The sequence below is a fragment of the Peromyscus leucopus genome, chromosome 3 (assembly GCF_004664715.2).
Source record: "Peromyscus leucopus breed LL Stock chromosome 3, UCI_PerLeu_2.1, whole genome shotgun sequence".
In the NCBI taxonomy this organism is placed as follows: Eukaryota; Metazoa; Chordata; class Mammalia; order Rodentia; family Cricetidae; genus Peromyscus; species Peromyscus leucopus.
This window is the reverse complement of record NC_051065.1, coordinates 87351764-87367441: the sequence shown is the minus strand read 5'-3', so window position 1 is coordinate 87367441 and position 15678 is coordinate 87351764. Positions and strand designations below refer to the sequence as shown.

General features: G+C 46.0%; 1 pseudogene; it reads left to right on the top strand.

Moving 5' to 3' along the window:
* The first annotated feature begins 14043 nt into the window (after window positions 1-14043).
* Window positions 14044-14194, top strand: LOC114684891 (annotated as a pseudogene).
* The last annotated feature ends 1484 nt before the right edge of the window (window positions 14195-15678 follow it).

Sequence of the window (15678 nt, the reverse complement as noted above, 5' to 3'; positions counted from 1 at the left end):
AGAGGTCTAGGAGCAAGAGAAGGAGGAGGACAGCAGGAGCTAGCCACCGAGACACCCAGCTACACAACCAGCTACAGAGTAAGAGTGAGAATAAGATTTACAGAAGAGAAAGATAAAAGCCCAGAGGCAAAAGGTAGCTGGGATAATTTAAAGAAAGCTGGCAAGAAACAAGCCAAGCTAAGACCGGGCATTTAAAAGTAATAAGCCTCCATGTGTGATTTATTTGGCTGGGTAGTGGACCTCCCAAAAGAGTAAAAAAAAAAACCAAAAAACAACAAATCATGGATGCATAAAATGATCTTCCAAATTAGACAGAATTACCGGTAGATAGTAGTTTTAAGGCAGGTTTTTAAAGGGAAACCAGGTGCTTGTCCAGTCTCTAAGCTCCCACGACCTGCCACCGGCCAGCACCACCTATCTGTGCAGACCGTTGCTGGCAGAGACCCTAGTATACTTAGTCAATTAAAAAGTCGACAGCCTTGCCGGGCGGTGTTGACCCACGCCTTTAATCCCAGCACTCGGGAGGCAGAGCCAGGAGGATCTCTGTGAGTTCGAGGCCAGCCTGGACTACCAAATGAATTCCAGGAAAAGGCGCAAAGCTACACAGAGAAACCCTGTCTCAGAAAAAAAAGAAAAGAAAAAAAAAAGTCGACAGCCAGGTATGGGGGACCCACTTGTAATCCTTACACTTGGGAGTCAGGAGCAGGATGGTGGCTGGAAGTTCAAGGCTAAACTGGTCTAAATAAGCAGGTTCCACGCCAGACAAGGCTACATAGTGAGACCCAGAAGGAAAGAAAAACAAACCAACAAAACGTTTGAAAGTCCAGACTTCCTTAGCTCACCTTTTGAAAATGTGTTTGTTTTGGTGTTTGGTTTATTTGTTTGTCCTTGCACCTTAGGGACTTTGCAGCTTAGGGATATTTCCTTCATGAACGCCCTTTCTCCTCTTCAGTTGAATGAGTTTTCTCTGAGATCTACAAATCTAGCCTACCAAGGGTCTGTCTATGTGGGGCAGGGAGAAGAATGAGTTGTGAAAATATTAATACAGTGACAGGGTTAGACATTTCAGAACAGTAGAAGAATCAGCCCTGGAGTAGGGAGAACAAGATGAACAGAGGAAATACCAAGGGTAGAAGAAACTAGAAGGGATTTGGGATGGCAGGCGGGCAGGAGGCATTAGAATATACTATAGATTAGAAGAAACTAGAAGGGATGTGGGGTGGCAGGCGGGCAGGAGGCATGAGGATGTGCCATAAATTCAGCCCACAGGAAGAAGAACAAGAACCTATAACCAGGTGGGGGGCTCTGGGAGGCTAATTTAAACCTTAGATGAAGCCACGTGTGATGACACATGTCTATAATCCCAGCACTTGGAAGGCAGAGCAGGAGGATTATGAGTTACAGGCCAGTCTGGAATATATAGACCCTGTCTCCAACAACAACAACAAAAAAGTAAACAACCAAACACAGCTAACTAACTAGCCAAATAAACAAACAAACAGAATGCAGATGCCCCAAGCCTCACACCTGGGGATAAGGATGCAACAAATCTGAAGGGAGCCCGTGAAATGGTTTCAAAACACGAGCCCCTTCCGTCTGACTGTGGGGCCACACGCCTGTTATCCCAGCACTTGAGAAGTATCGCTGGGAAAATCAGGAGTTCAAGGCTAGCCTAGAGTCTGAGGCCAGCCTTTGGTACATGAAATCCTGTCTTAATAAATAAATAAATAAATAAATAAATAAATAAATAAATAAATAAATAAATAAGTGAAATGATATAAACCCCAAGCAGTCTCAGGCCTCAACCAGGCTTTAGAGTTCGATGTTAAAGCTTCCTTTGCGGGAGCGTGGAATTCTGGGGACAGGAAACCTGCTTGTCTGGGAGTGTATCAGGTCTTACTCTTTAGCATAGCAAAAAGATGTCCATGCATCTGTCATTATCAGTTTGTTAGTATTGTGTTTGGGGATTTCCCCCACCCTCCTACTTTTTAAAAACAAAGCTTCACTATGTAGCCCAGGCTGGCCTTCAACTTGAGATCCGCTTGCTCCTCTTCCTGAGTGCTGGCATCACAGGCTGGCTGTACTCCCAGATTCCTCATGCTTTGGTTGACAATCACATGTCTGAGCACGAGGACATGGAGGGAGTCCTGGAGAAAGGAGCTACGGGCTTCCAAGGAAATGGTCCTTGTGACTCGGAAGACAAACAGCAAGTGACGCAAGGGTACAGGCTCTGGAGCCAGAATGCCGAGCCTGGCCTCTCAGCTGGGGCTGCTGATGTAACACAGACGAGCACAGAATACACAGCAAGAGCTGGTGCTGTGTTCTACCTGGCGGTCCAAATGCCGGCTCCAGAGCTGACCGGGCAGGTTGCACTGGGCCCTGCTGAGCCTTGACCATTTTGTGCCTCTGTAAAATGGGGAAACAGATAATATAATAAAATGGCTCAAACATTGCCATTGAGAATAAATGAGAATCCGATCCGTGATTAGGATCCTGGCTGATCTGCTGCTCCTCCGAGGTTTCAGTCACAACATGCTCTATGGCAGTGGTTCTCAGCCTTCCTAATGCTACATCCCTTTCATGCAGTTCCTCATGTTGTGGTGACCCCCAGCCATAAAATTATTTTCATTGCTACTTCATCACTGTGATTTTGCTACTGTCATGAATCATAATGTAATCCTCTGTGTTTTCTGATAGTCTTAGGTGACCCCTGTGAAAGAGTCATTGAGACCCACAGGTTGAGGACCACTGCTCTAGGGGAAGGCAGAGTTCTTGAACCAGTAATAATATTATTATCTCTTTCCTCTAAATAGTGTGGCCTGGTGCTCCCTCCCTCTATCTCACAGGGCCAGTGAGATTCACAGGGCGGAAAGGTGCAAAACTGTCACAAATTCTGACCGGTGGCCCCAGTTGTCCCTCTTGGCCCACCCAGGCCCTGACTAGCTCTTTGTAACACCAGGTCCTGGTAGGGATCAGCCAGTCCCACCAAATGTCTTGCAGACAGTGAGCAGTGACGTAGCAGAAACTGATAGTCCGCTGTCCCTCCCCTGGGTGTTAACTAGAAGGACTTCCGGTCAACTTACCAGAGATGCTCACTTGTTGGTGTTTATTACAGCAGTATGCACACTAAGTTAGTGGCAGAACCGATGGAGGTGTCCATCGACAGAGGAAGGCTGTCTTGGTTATGTTTCTATTGCTGTGGGAAGACACCAGAACCAAAGTAACTTCAGGTCAAGGTTTATTACACTTTACAGTTTCACATCACAGTCCATCATCAAAGAAAGTCAGGGCAGGAACTCAAGACCAGTCTGGAGGCAGGAAGTGGGAGCCGGGAAAGAATGCTGCTTACTCGCTTGCTTCTCATTGCTTGCCCAGCCTGCTTTCTTATTATACACTCCAGACCACCTGCCTGGGGGTGGCAATACCCACAGTATGATGGGCCTTCCCCTGTCAATTATTCATTAAGACAATACCCCACAGACTTGCCCACAGACCAGTCTTTTGGGGGGATGTTCTCAATGGAAATTCTCTTTTCTCAGATGATCCTAGCTTGAGACGAATTAACAAGATCAAAAACAACAACTAATCAGAATGAACGGATAAAGAAAAATGTTCACATACACAGTGGATATTTTTCTTTTCTTTTCTTTTCTTTTTTTCATAAAGAAGAATGAAGTCATCCAGGCAGTGGTGGTGCATACCTTTAATCCTACAACTAGGGAGGCAGAGACAGGTAGATCTCTGAGTCTGAGGTCAGCCTGGTCTGCAGAAGGAGGTCCGGGACAGAGAAACCCTGTCTCAAAAATAAATAAATAAATAAATAAATAAAATAAATAAATAAATAAATAAATAAATAAATAAGGAGGAGGAAGTCATGATGTTTGTAAGAAAATGCATGCAACTAGAAATGATCATAAGTGAATTAAATCAGATTCAGAAAGACAAATATTGTGTGTTTTCTCTCAGTTGTGATTTTTGGATTTCACAAAGATACATAAAAATGCCTATTTATGTACGGCATGCAAATAGAAGAAAACTGTGTAGGGAACAAAGGGGAAGAGCGGGAGGATGAAGGGCAGGACCGGGTGAATAGGGAAGAATACGCTCAACATACAATTCATGCTTAAAGGAAAACTTAGAAAGAACCCAATACAGCTGGAGAGATGGCTCACTATGTACTGTTCTTGCAGAAGACCCAAGTTCAGTTCCCAGCACCCACGCGGGGTAACTCCAGTTCTAGGGGATCGGATTGTTGGCATTCAGGCGTGCCTAGCCCGCCCCTTGGGACCTGACAGGATGCGTCATGCCTGCGTGTATGTGCTTGCCAGTACGCAGGCAGTACTTTGGCCAGCTCAGGGTCCTGACAACATCATGTGCTCATTACTACATGGTCTTTGTACACATGTGCTGACCCCCATTTAAAAGGTACGTTCCTGCTTGCCTTCTCTCTTCCCACGAGGCCATGTCTGCACCTCCTCTCTTCCCTCTTTCCCAACTCTTCCTTTACTTCCTCACTTATTCCTCCTCTCCTCAGCCCTTATCTCTAGAGGCACACTCTGTGTCCCTTCCCACCCACCCCAATAAATTCTCCATGTTAGTTCTGTCATGTGGCATGGCTTTGGGCCCCTTGGCTCTAATCTGCCAAGGTCACCTTTCCACTGTTTTTATAACACTGATGCCCTCTTCTGGCCTCTACAGGCACCTGCACTCATGTGCACATACCCACATACAGGCACACACAGATAACTTAGAATAATAATCTTTTTTTGTTTGTTTGCTCTTGGTTTTTCTAGACAGGATTTCTCTGTGTAACAGCTCTGGCTGTCCTGAAACTTGCTCTGTAGACCAGGCTGGCCTCAAACTCACAGAAATCCACCTGCCTCTGCCTCCTGAGTGCTGGGATTAAAGATGTGTGCCACCACTGCCAGGCAAAATAAAATGAATCTTAAAACAGGGTGGGAAGGGTGGCAAGGTAGCTCTTGTTGATTGAGCCTGATAACCTAAATTCAATCCCCAGAACCCATGTAAAGGTGGAAAGAGAAACGGACTCTGCAAAGTTGTTCTCTAACCTCCATAAACATACAATGACACATGTGTGCTCATGCATCTCTCTCTCACACACACAAATAAGAATAAATAGCCGGGCATTGGTGGCGCACTCCTTTAATCCCAGCACTTGGGAGGCAGAGCCAGGCGGATCTCTGTGAGTTCGAGGCCAGCCCGGGCTACCAAGTGAGCTCCAGGAAAGGCGCAAAGCTACACAGAGAAACCCTGTCTCCAACCCCCCCCCAAAAAAAGATAATAATAATAATAGAATAATAACAATGAAACGAAGTTTAGAAAAAAAAAACCCAATGGGGGAAAGTATAAAATAAAATACTTTGATTGAAAAAAAATACACACTGAAAATTAATATCCAGTACTTTAGGATGACCTAATTCTTCCATCAGACCCATGTGGCAAGAGGAACCCTACTGGACCCCAGGGAGAGAAAGCACATTGAATCCAGAAATGTAAAACTATCTTCTCTCTTCTCCGACTCCTGTGAGGTGGGCTTTGTCCATTGGGAGCACTTCCCAGCAGTGCTGGCAGGAGGGGCATCTTCGCTCCCTGGAAAGTCTTGTAACATTAAACTGGATTACGGGGCATTCTTCCCCGTAAAGCCCTGAGAACACTGTCGGGAACACGGAGGAGGAGAAGGCTCGGAGTTGCCGCCTGGAGAGCTACACACATTTCTTAAGTCCCTAATCTTCAAATAAACAGCTTCGCTCTTTCATCTTCTGGGGATGACACCTCCTTTGTTAAAGCTGTCAAACTCCGTGACACCTTAAGCCTGACTGGCTACATTAGTGGGCATGTTGGGGGGTGGCGGGTGGGGGTCGGGAGTGGGGTGGGGGTGCTGACCTGGCTGAATCACGGCTTCCTGTGCATAGGACCAACTCAGCTTGGCAACATCAGCACCCTTTATACCATATTCCTAGCCGCGCCGTCTGAGTGGACTAGGATGAGACCTATCACTGAGCGGGGAGGTGGGGTGAAAGGCCAGGCTGCCACTCACTTACTGCAATCGTAGTGGCTGACCTGGGGAACTTTTTTTTTTTTTTTTTTAACTTCTCTGGGCCCTCAGTTTCATCATTTGTAAAAACAAGATCAACAAAGTCACCTCACAGATGGCCGCAGGATGTAAAGGGTTAATGCACGTACAGTCCTGAGAACAATGCCCGCCGTTTAGGGAAAAGCCTGAAAAACACTACCTGTGTTTTAGAGTGGGCTTTGACGAGGAAGTTGTGGTTAGGAAGACGGCTTTGAGCAGGTTGCTTAATGTGTCTGTGGGTCAGCATTTTTTAGGTCTAAATTATAATGAGAACAATGGGGCCCCCTTATTAGGAAGATGAGAAAGCGACAGAGAGGGAGAAAAAGGGAACAATAATATTCTTGTGTGGCTATGAGGGATTCTATAAAGCTTTCTCTGCAAATAGTATTTCCTGGGAAGCCAAGCTGATACACTGTGGCGTGGCAGCAGGGTCTATGCACATGGACCCCACACTAGTCCAGAATAAATTAAAAAAAAAAGATTTGGAACTTAGGAAATATTAATGAGGACACAACAGCGTAAATCCAAGCTGCCCAGAGGTTGCAAGCAATGCTTATGTTTAATCAGTTGCTGTCACCGGAAACTTCTAAGATTTCAGCTTCTCTTGGAAAAATCAGACGAGGGTGATAACCAAATCCAGGCGGGGCAAGCAGGGCTGGCTTAAGGGACTGACCTTCAGCTGTGACGTTGGCCTCCTCAGTGGTGTGTCCACAGACCTGGTTCACCCTTCCTTTCCTCTGACCGGAGAGGGGGGGGGATGATGATCCAGCTTCCCCTCCCCTAGGCCAGAGGCCCGGCCTTTCCGCTGAAAGTTCTCAAACTGAAGCCCGCCTGGCCTCAGGATTGCCTGTGGTTGGGCCCACTCCCAGTTTCTGCTTCTGTAGGTGGCATTTCTGAGGAGTTCCCAGGGAAGGAGCTGGGGCTGGCTCAGGGGTGCACTCTGAGATCTATTGTTTTGCTTCAAATCCCTTTCAACTTGAGAACTCCTCCTGGTGCTGACCTGGCAATGGACTTTGCTCCTGCTGATGGTGCCCCGAGTTGCCAGAGTCCTTTTCTCCTCTCTCTTCCTCCTCTCCCCTCCTCTTCCTCCGCTCCCTACTTTCCTCCTCTATCTCCTTCTCCTCTTTGCTCCCCTCCCTCTTTCTCCTCCTTTTTTCTTGTTCAGTTTCTTGAAATAGGATCTCATTGTGTAGCCCAGGCTGGCCTGGAATTCACCACCTTCCTGACTCAACCGCTTAAGAGCTGGGGTTACAGGTGTGGCACATCTGGCCAGGCACTTTATTCTTTTACCACCACCCTCACTTTTCTCACTTGTTTAAACCTCAGGAACCGCTACAACCCCAACCCCATAATCCATCTCACTGCCTCACGGTTACCATCCCACTGCCTCACGGTTACCCCTCTCCAAGGCCCAGCCCCTGTGGCCAGCCTAGGCAGAAGCAGGCACATGCCCAGAAGCACATAGCCCTGCCCACCGAAAGCAGCTGTCCACCACCATTTGAGGCCCTCTGGCTTCTTTCAGTGGGGTGGGGAGAGAAGTTATAGAACTTTCGAAGTAGGGATGAGGTCTCAGCACTTCATCCTTGGAAGCCTTTGCACCCTGGGTACCAAAGTCTTGGCGGATAGTTGCATCTAAATAATCACAGACTACCTGGTCGCCGTCCGTCCTTATTGTTTATCCTTCTTGAACACCTTCTGTCGCCAGGTGCCACGGGGCGCCTTGGGGCAGCCCGCACGCACCCGTTGCCATACACTCCCGAAGCCTCCCTCCCCAGAGCAGCGGAGGATGGAAAGCAGTCAGCAGCTGCGGAGAGGAACCCGGCGACTGAGGTCTTTAGGAGAGCATTTTTTTTTTTTTTAATCATAGAGAGGTCCAGAAACTCGGGGGTCTGCGCCGCCCCTTCCCCCTCCGCGCTCTCGCGAGCCGGGGCCTTTGATGTCAGCCCCCCCGCCGCGAGGCTCGCAGTGCTCGCCAAGTTCCCCGGGATCCAGCTGCTCCCGCCCCGCCGCCCTGCCCGCGATCCGCAGCTGCCGCCTGCCCCCTACCCCCAGGCCCGCCCGATTACCGGTTTTGCACCTGGGAGGGCCCCAACCTGGCTTGCAGAGGCTCTGTCCCCCCCCCAGGTGTTTCAGGAGCGCCTGGGGGTGTCTGGGTCCGGGGAAGCCCCTAGGGATCTCTGACAACCAGGCCAAGCTACGACTTCCTTTCTGGGAGGGAGAGGAGATGGACGCAGTTACTCGGGACTGGTCACCTTCTTACTTGGCTTCTAGAGTCACCACCAATGGGACGGGGGTGTTTCTCGAGCCCCATGTGTTCTTGTGGTTTGACAATGTCATTGACAAAGCTTGGATCCTTATGCCCTACATTCTTGTTCCCGGTCGGCCAATCGAAGGTCGGGAAGTGGGCATGCGTGGGTCAGATGGCCCAGGACCCCTGCTTGACACTGCGGCTTGCTGTTGTGTATGGAGAAGGGAGACTCCTTCTCATGGCTTACCCTCAATGTAGGGCACTGAAGCGTAAGAGCCAGGACCTGGCGGCTCCCACCCACATTGGTTTCACGTGACCTGTTTTTCCCCTGGAACCTGCCTTACCCCAGGCCTTACTAATGTACTACGCCTATCCCTTCACGCCAGCTCGGCCAGCGGTCAGCACTTGGAGGATGAGCTCACAGGAATAAACGTGAGACATGATGCCTTGGTTGTGCCTGTTTGTGGTTTAGCTTTGCACTTAAAACAAATCAACAAAAAAGCAAGTACATTTGAAAATGATTTGTCATTATAAAAATCAAACAGCCGAGCATAGTGGCTTAAATCTCAGCACTTGGGAGACAGAGGCCATCGGACGAGGCCAGCCCAGTCTACAAAGTGAGTTCCAAGACAGCCAGGGATGTTACACAGAAAAACCCTCTCTCGAAAAACCAGAAACCAAAACCAAACAATTAATACCGCTGGGTGGGAAAGGGGTTGGGAATGAATCAGACTCTCCTTGGAGGGATAGCTGGGCGGGTTTCACTAGGCATGAATAAAATAGTAGGGCTGTTTTTCTTCCTCTTTTTCTTTTTAAGAGTGCATTTAATGCCCAAATTATCTAAAATTCTCAGGCCCGTCTTCATTTCCAAATACTTGTCTTTCGTGTGTTCATTACTGATGAGAATATCTTTAACAAATAGTGTCTGAGCCTATATTCTGCCACTTGTCTCTTCATATCTGCAGGCCATGGGACACCTGTTGCTCTTCGTGTCCCATTTTTTGACATAAATGATCATTTCCAGTATCACAGGTACTCTCAGACTAGGTGTGGTGCACGCCTTTAATCCCAAGACTTGGGAGGCAGAGGCAGGTAGATTTCTATGGGTTCAAGGCCAGCCTGGTTTATATAGTTCCAGGTGAGCCAGGGCTGTATAGTGAAACTCTCTCTAGAAAAGGGGTCAGAGGGACACTGTGTGTGGCTGGAGAGATGGCTCAGTGGTTAAAAGTATGGCTGCTCTTCCAGAAGAACAGGTTTTGATTCCTAGTACCCACATGGCAGTTTACAACTGTTTGTAACTCCAGTCCCAGGGCATCTGATGCCCTCTTCTGCCCTCTCTGAACACTAGGCACACACGTGGTACACAGACATGCATGCAGACAAAATTTATTTTATGCAGACGCATAAAATAAATTTTAAAAAATGTTTTAAATCTACCAGGGCAAATATCAGGTCCCTCAGCTTCCTGTCTATCATCTGGGGTTGCTGTGAAATTAACTGGGCTCTGAAGGCCTGGGTAGCCGCATACCTCCAGCTCTGCTGCCCTAAACACACATAGCTTCTTCTCTTAGACCACCTCCGTTCTACACGGGCCCCTCTTCTTGGCAGATGTCTCAGAGTCCTGGCATCCCCAACACATACAGTCTCCACCGAAACTTAGGCTTTGCCTTAACGGCCTCACCGCTGGCTTACAGGACCTCTCTGCAAGGATTCCAACACTGTCGCATACTACCTTTTAAACCATAACCTTTCTTCCTTTCTCCCCGATATCTCATGCTAATATCATGATACAAAACACAGTCCAGCTTTTTTAAATTCTTAAGTTTTTGTTTTTTGTTTTTTTTTTTTTTTTTTTTTTTTTTGGAGGGGAGCATCGAGACAGGGTTTCTCTGTGTAGCCTTGGCTATCCTGGAACTCACTATGTAGACCAGACTGGCCTTGAACTTGCAGAGAACTGGCCTGCCTCTGCCTCCCAAATGCTGAGATTAAGGGCACGGGCCACCACTGCCTGACTTAAAGTTCTTAAATCTTTGCGGGGCATTATTGGCTCATACCTTTAATCCCAGCACTTAGGAAGCAGAGGCAAGCAGATCTCTGTGAGTTTGAGACCAGCCTGGTCTACAGAGCAAGTTCCAGGATAGCTAAGGCTACACAGAGAAACCCTGTCTCGAAAATAAATAAATAAATAAAAATAAAATAACAAAATGCTTATAATCCTTGCACTTGGGTGGTTGAAACAGGAGAGTTGTTATAAACTCAAGGCCAGCTTCTCAAAAAAAAAGGAAAAGAAAAAGGTTTTAAGAATCACAATGAAATTCTACTTGTCACTCAATAAAAAAGTCAAAAGAAACTCACAATACCAAATAGTGAGATTCTTGTAATTAAAAGGTAGGATTGTCGCCAGGTGGTGGTGGCATAGCCCTTTAATCCCTGCATTTGGGAGGCAGAGGCAGGTGAATCACTGAGTTCAAGACCAGCCTGATCTACAGAACGAGTTCCAGTATGGCTAGGACTTCACAGACAAACCCTGTCCCGAAAAGCAAAACAAAAAACAAAACAGAAGGAGGAGGAGGAGGATTCAATGCCTCCTATAGAGAACTGTCAATTATTTATAAAATTAAACATGTATACATGCTTGGGCCAGTAGTTTATTCTCGTCTACTCACAGACTTGTACACCAATGTTCTTAAGTGTTTTAGTCAATGTCAGGGCAAATCTTGGTGGTCAACTTGACGATATCTGGAATCAACCAAAACCTAAGCTGCTGGCCCACCTGTGAAGGGTCTTCTTGATCAAATTGTTTGAAGCCGTAAGCCCTGTGCCACATGTGGGCAGTACTCCTGGCAGCCCAGATGAAAGGACGTGGAAGAAGGAGAGTTGGGTTTGGGTGCTTGTTCTCACCCTTGCTGGCAAGTTCATCTGTCTCGATGCTGCGGCATTCCATCACAAATTCTTTGTGATTCCAGCACAGACCAAAGACCAGCAGCTCTCCAGGAATCCTCCAGGCCTTCGACATCTAATTGGGGCTCCAGAGACATCCCGCTTTATGAACTGAACAAGTAATATGGATTCCCAGGTTTCCCATCATCAGTCAGTGACTGTTGAACTATCTACCCAGACCACATCCTGTAAGCCAATCTAAGAAATCCCATACACACACACACACACACACACACACACACACACACATTCATAGTATATATAATGGATGTATATATTCATTCTATCAGTTCTGTTTGTTAGAGAACCCTGAATAATACAATTCATTATATTCCAAAACCCAGAAATAACTCAAGCAGGTACTTTCATAGCAAATTCCACTGCATCCATAAGATGGAATCTCATTAATAAAAAGGAAGGGACTTAATAGATTAACACAATGAAATGATGAATCAAAAATGTTAGGCTGAGGAAAACTGTCACATAACAAAAACACGCCTACTGTATGATTTTATTTATATGAAATCTCAGAAAAGCAAACTCTCCAAAGCAAATGATGAGTGGGACTTCCAGGAACAGTGTATGAGTAAAATGTTGAGGTGTATACACACACGCACACACACACACACACACACACACACACACACACACACACGATGCATATATATGTGTGCATGTATGTATACAGGTATATGTACATGCATGTATATATAAAGTAACTTTATATGTATGTGTACATATAAAGGTCTTACTTACTTTTATATGTGTGTGTGTGTGTGTGTGTGTGTGTTTTCCACATGTGTAAGTTGCCCACAGAAGTCAGAAAAAGCATCAGATACCCTGGAACTGGGGTTACAGGTCATTGTGAGCCACTTAATATGGGTGTTCAAATTCTCTGGAAGAACAGCAAGTACTCTTGATCACTAAGCCATCTCTCCAGTGCAGGTTAATATGTTTTTTGAAGAAATTATTTACACTTGTCTATTTATGCGCTGTGTGAGTGTGTGTGTGTGTGTGTACACTCGCTCATGCACACACTTGTGCGGTGAGGGCACACAGGTTCATTTCCCCTGGCTGCTCAGGATCTGTGAGGACAACTGAGTCATCGCCGTGGGATTCAAGGCATCAGTGTTACTCATGGGGACTTCTGCTGGATGCCCTCCTCCATGGAGAGAGAAGCAGCTGCCTAGGAAAAGAGACGGAAAGGAGATTGAAGCCAGGCTGGGGGTGGAGCTGAGAACCTGGGCCGAGACAGGTTTGAGCGTTTGTTCACTGGGGATCTGACTGATATCAACAACCTCTGCTATGCAAATGAGCACAAAAACTGTCTTGTCTAGACCAGAAGCCAGAACTCAGTGGGAGGCAGGGAAAGGGTGTGGTGCAGCTGGAGACAGAAGAATTCATTTCATCTGGGCCTGAACAGAACGGGATATTCATTCACCAGACTAGCTCCAGGGAGGCAGGTAGCGACAGAGCCCAGAGGCTAGAAGGTTGCTAAGAGTCCAAGACCAAGGCCTTACAGCCTGTGCCAGGCAAGTGTGGCGTGGGAATTAGCTAGCAGGAGACTCTCCACTTTACAAGTCTATTTTTAGTGCTACTCTTTTTCCCTAAGACAGGGTCTCATTATACAGCCTAGGCTGGCCTGGAAGTCAAGACCTCCACCTTCCAAATGTGTGCCGCCACGCCTGGCCATTGAATAGTTTCTATTTCTAGCTAATTGAACTTGAAGTGGGTCTCTGGCTGTTGTACTGTTCTTTCCTCCTCTGTCCAGTTCCCATTTTCCTAGAGGACCATCTACAGTCCACCCTACCCCAATCCCTGCAGAGCTCTGAGCTTCCCATCTTCCAGCTGAGGAGCTTGGGCAGACAGGGAAAAGGTCCCACAATAGGCACATTACCACCAGCATCAGTATCATGTCCTCTGCTGCCAGCTGCACCTGAAGACATTCTCTCTCCTGTTGAAAGCTGATTCCGGAGCTGGGGCAGTAGCTCAGTGTGCTTATCTGGCATGTGTGAAGCCCTGGATTGGATCCCTAGCGCCACATAAACTAGGCATGCTGAATGAACAGAGTATATCAGTACATGTCTGTAATCCCAGCACTCAGGAGGCAGGAAGACTCAAAGTTCAGATTTATCCTCAAATACATAGCAAGTTTTAAGCCAGCCTGGGCTACTTGAGACCCTGTTCCAAAACAAGCAAAACGCCAAACCCATAATGCCCTCTCCTTTTCATTCAGGAAAAAAAAAAAAAAAAAAAACCTTCTGTCCAGATAAATGGCTCCAAGTTCCCACATGATCTGTGCCCAAACATAATCTTCTCTGGTTTCATCCCCCACCACTTCCTGTTTTTTCACATAATGCCAGGCTCACTACCTTCCTAGCATGCTTCTGCCCCAGGGCCTTTGCACCAGCTCATTCCTTCTCCCTGGAAACTATATGCTGAGCTTCCTTCCTTTAGATTACCTTCTCAGTGAAGTTCACAATTCCATCTCCACTTAACATAAATAAAACACTACCCCGCAACTTCCTGAATCCTCTTGCCTTGTTTGACTTTTCCTTTCTGAATAGTTATGACCTGTGACACTGTACAATTGACACGTCGGTTATATCTACTGTTGCTCTTTTGAAAATAAACACCTTAAGCATGGAATCTTTGTCTGGTTCATGGTTTATCTTAGGTGTCTAAAATGTTGTCTGGTATAAATAGGACTCAATAAATATTTTCAGGGCTTTTTAAAAAATCTCATGAAGAGGCAAATACAAAACTTACCTGGCAGGTATATACCATGATCACAAAGCTGGTTTTCCCAGGGTGAAACTTATCCATTGCACTCTGAATGTGATCTCTCCAAACGCAAGAAACTTGACTGTAAAATTTGTGGTAATGGAGGATTGCCTACATGCTTTCCCTTGGGGGGGGCAAGGGAGTAAATACAAGATGGTTCAGCCCGTGAAAGTGCTGACTGCCAAGCCTAATAGCCTGAGTTCAAACCCCAGGACCCACATGGTGGAAAGCAAGAACTAACTCCTATATATTGTCTGATTTCCACATTCATGTTGTGGCATTCTCATAACACACGCACACAAATAAATAAATAAATGTAACAAAATCTAAATAACTAGATAAATAAAAGGTAAATATGAACTGTGTGTTGTGGTACCTTTTTAAAAAATGATTTAGTTATTTAATGTGTTTTATGTATGTGAGTGTTTTGTCTGAATGTCTGTCTGCATACCAGAAGAGGGCATCAGATCCCATTATAGATAGATGGTTGTGAGCCACCATGTGGGTGCTGGGAATTGAACGCAGGAACCCTGGAAGAATAGCCAGTGCTCTTAACTGCAGAGCCATCTCTCTAGCCCAGAGTTGTAGTATTTATAATTCCAGAGGAGTTTGGGAAAAATAATGGGACTCTGCATTAAAAAAATGTTCTTAACAGAATTTGCTCTAGAAGTACTTTTGTGGTAAAAATCAATCAATGTTCCTATAGTTTATTTTCAAATATTTAAGGGATTGCTTGGGTTTTGAATGGCATTTCTAATGCAGAGGACTAAGGAAATCATACTCTAATGAGATACATACCCTGTCACCTGAAATATAGTCCCTCTCTTGTGAGAAATCCACCCATCCATTCTTCCATCCTTCCATCTACCCACTTACCTGTCTACACAATCATGCATGCATACGTGAATCCACCCATCCATTCTTTCATCCTTCCTTTCATTCACCCACCACCCAGGTACCCATCCATCTACCTACTCATCCATGCCTCCATCTATCAGTCCATCCATCTATTCTTCTATCCTTCCTTCTTCCACCCACCCACTCACCTTCTATCCATCTACATAACCATGCATCCATTCATTCCTTTTTCATTGATCAATTGTATTCTTTCTCCACATGCAACTATTCGGATATGTTAGGTGCACATCCTTTTTTATATCTGCTCTTGAATAATATCTACATTTGGAAAAATGCTTTCTAATTATACATATTTCGATCTGTTTACATTTCTCAGCCTGACAAGATCTGATGCCCTCTGCTGGCCTCTGCAGGCACGAGGCATGCATGTGGTGCACAGACATGCATGCAGGCAAACATCATACACATAAAATAAAATAAAATATTAAGAGATGTTCTTTGTCATCCTTTTAATTTGTATTTCTATGATTGTCATAGTTTATTCACCCTTGTGCCTTCTACTGTGTCCTCCTCCCACCTGTTCATGGCCATCACATGGTCACTGTTATAGTCCCTGTATTTTCTTTTCTTTCTTTTCCTTTTTTTTTTTTTTTTTTTTTTAGACAGAATTTCTCTGTGCAGCCCTGGCTGTCCTGAAACTCACTCTGTAGACCAGGCTGGCCTTGAACTCAGAGATCCTCCTGTCTCTGCCTGA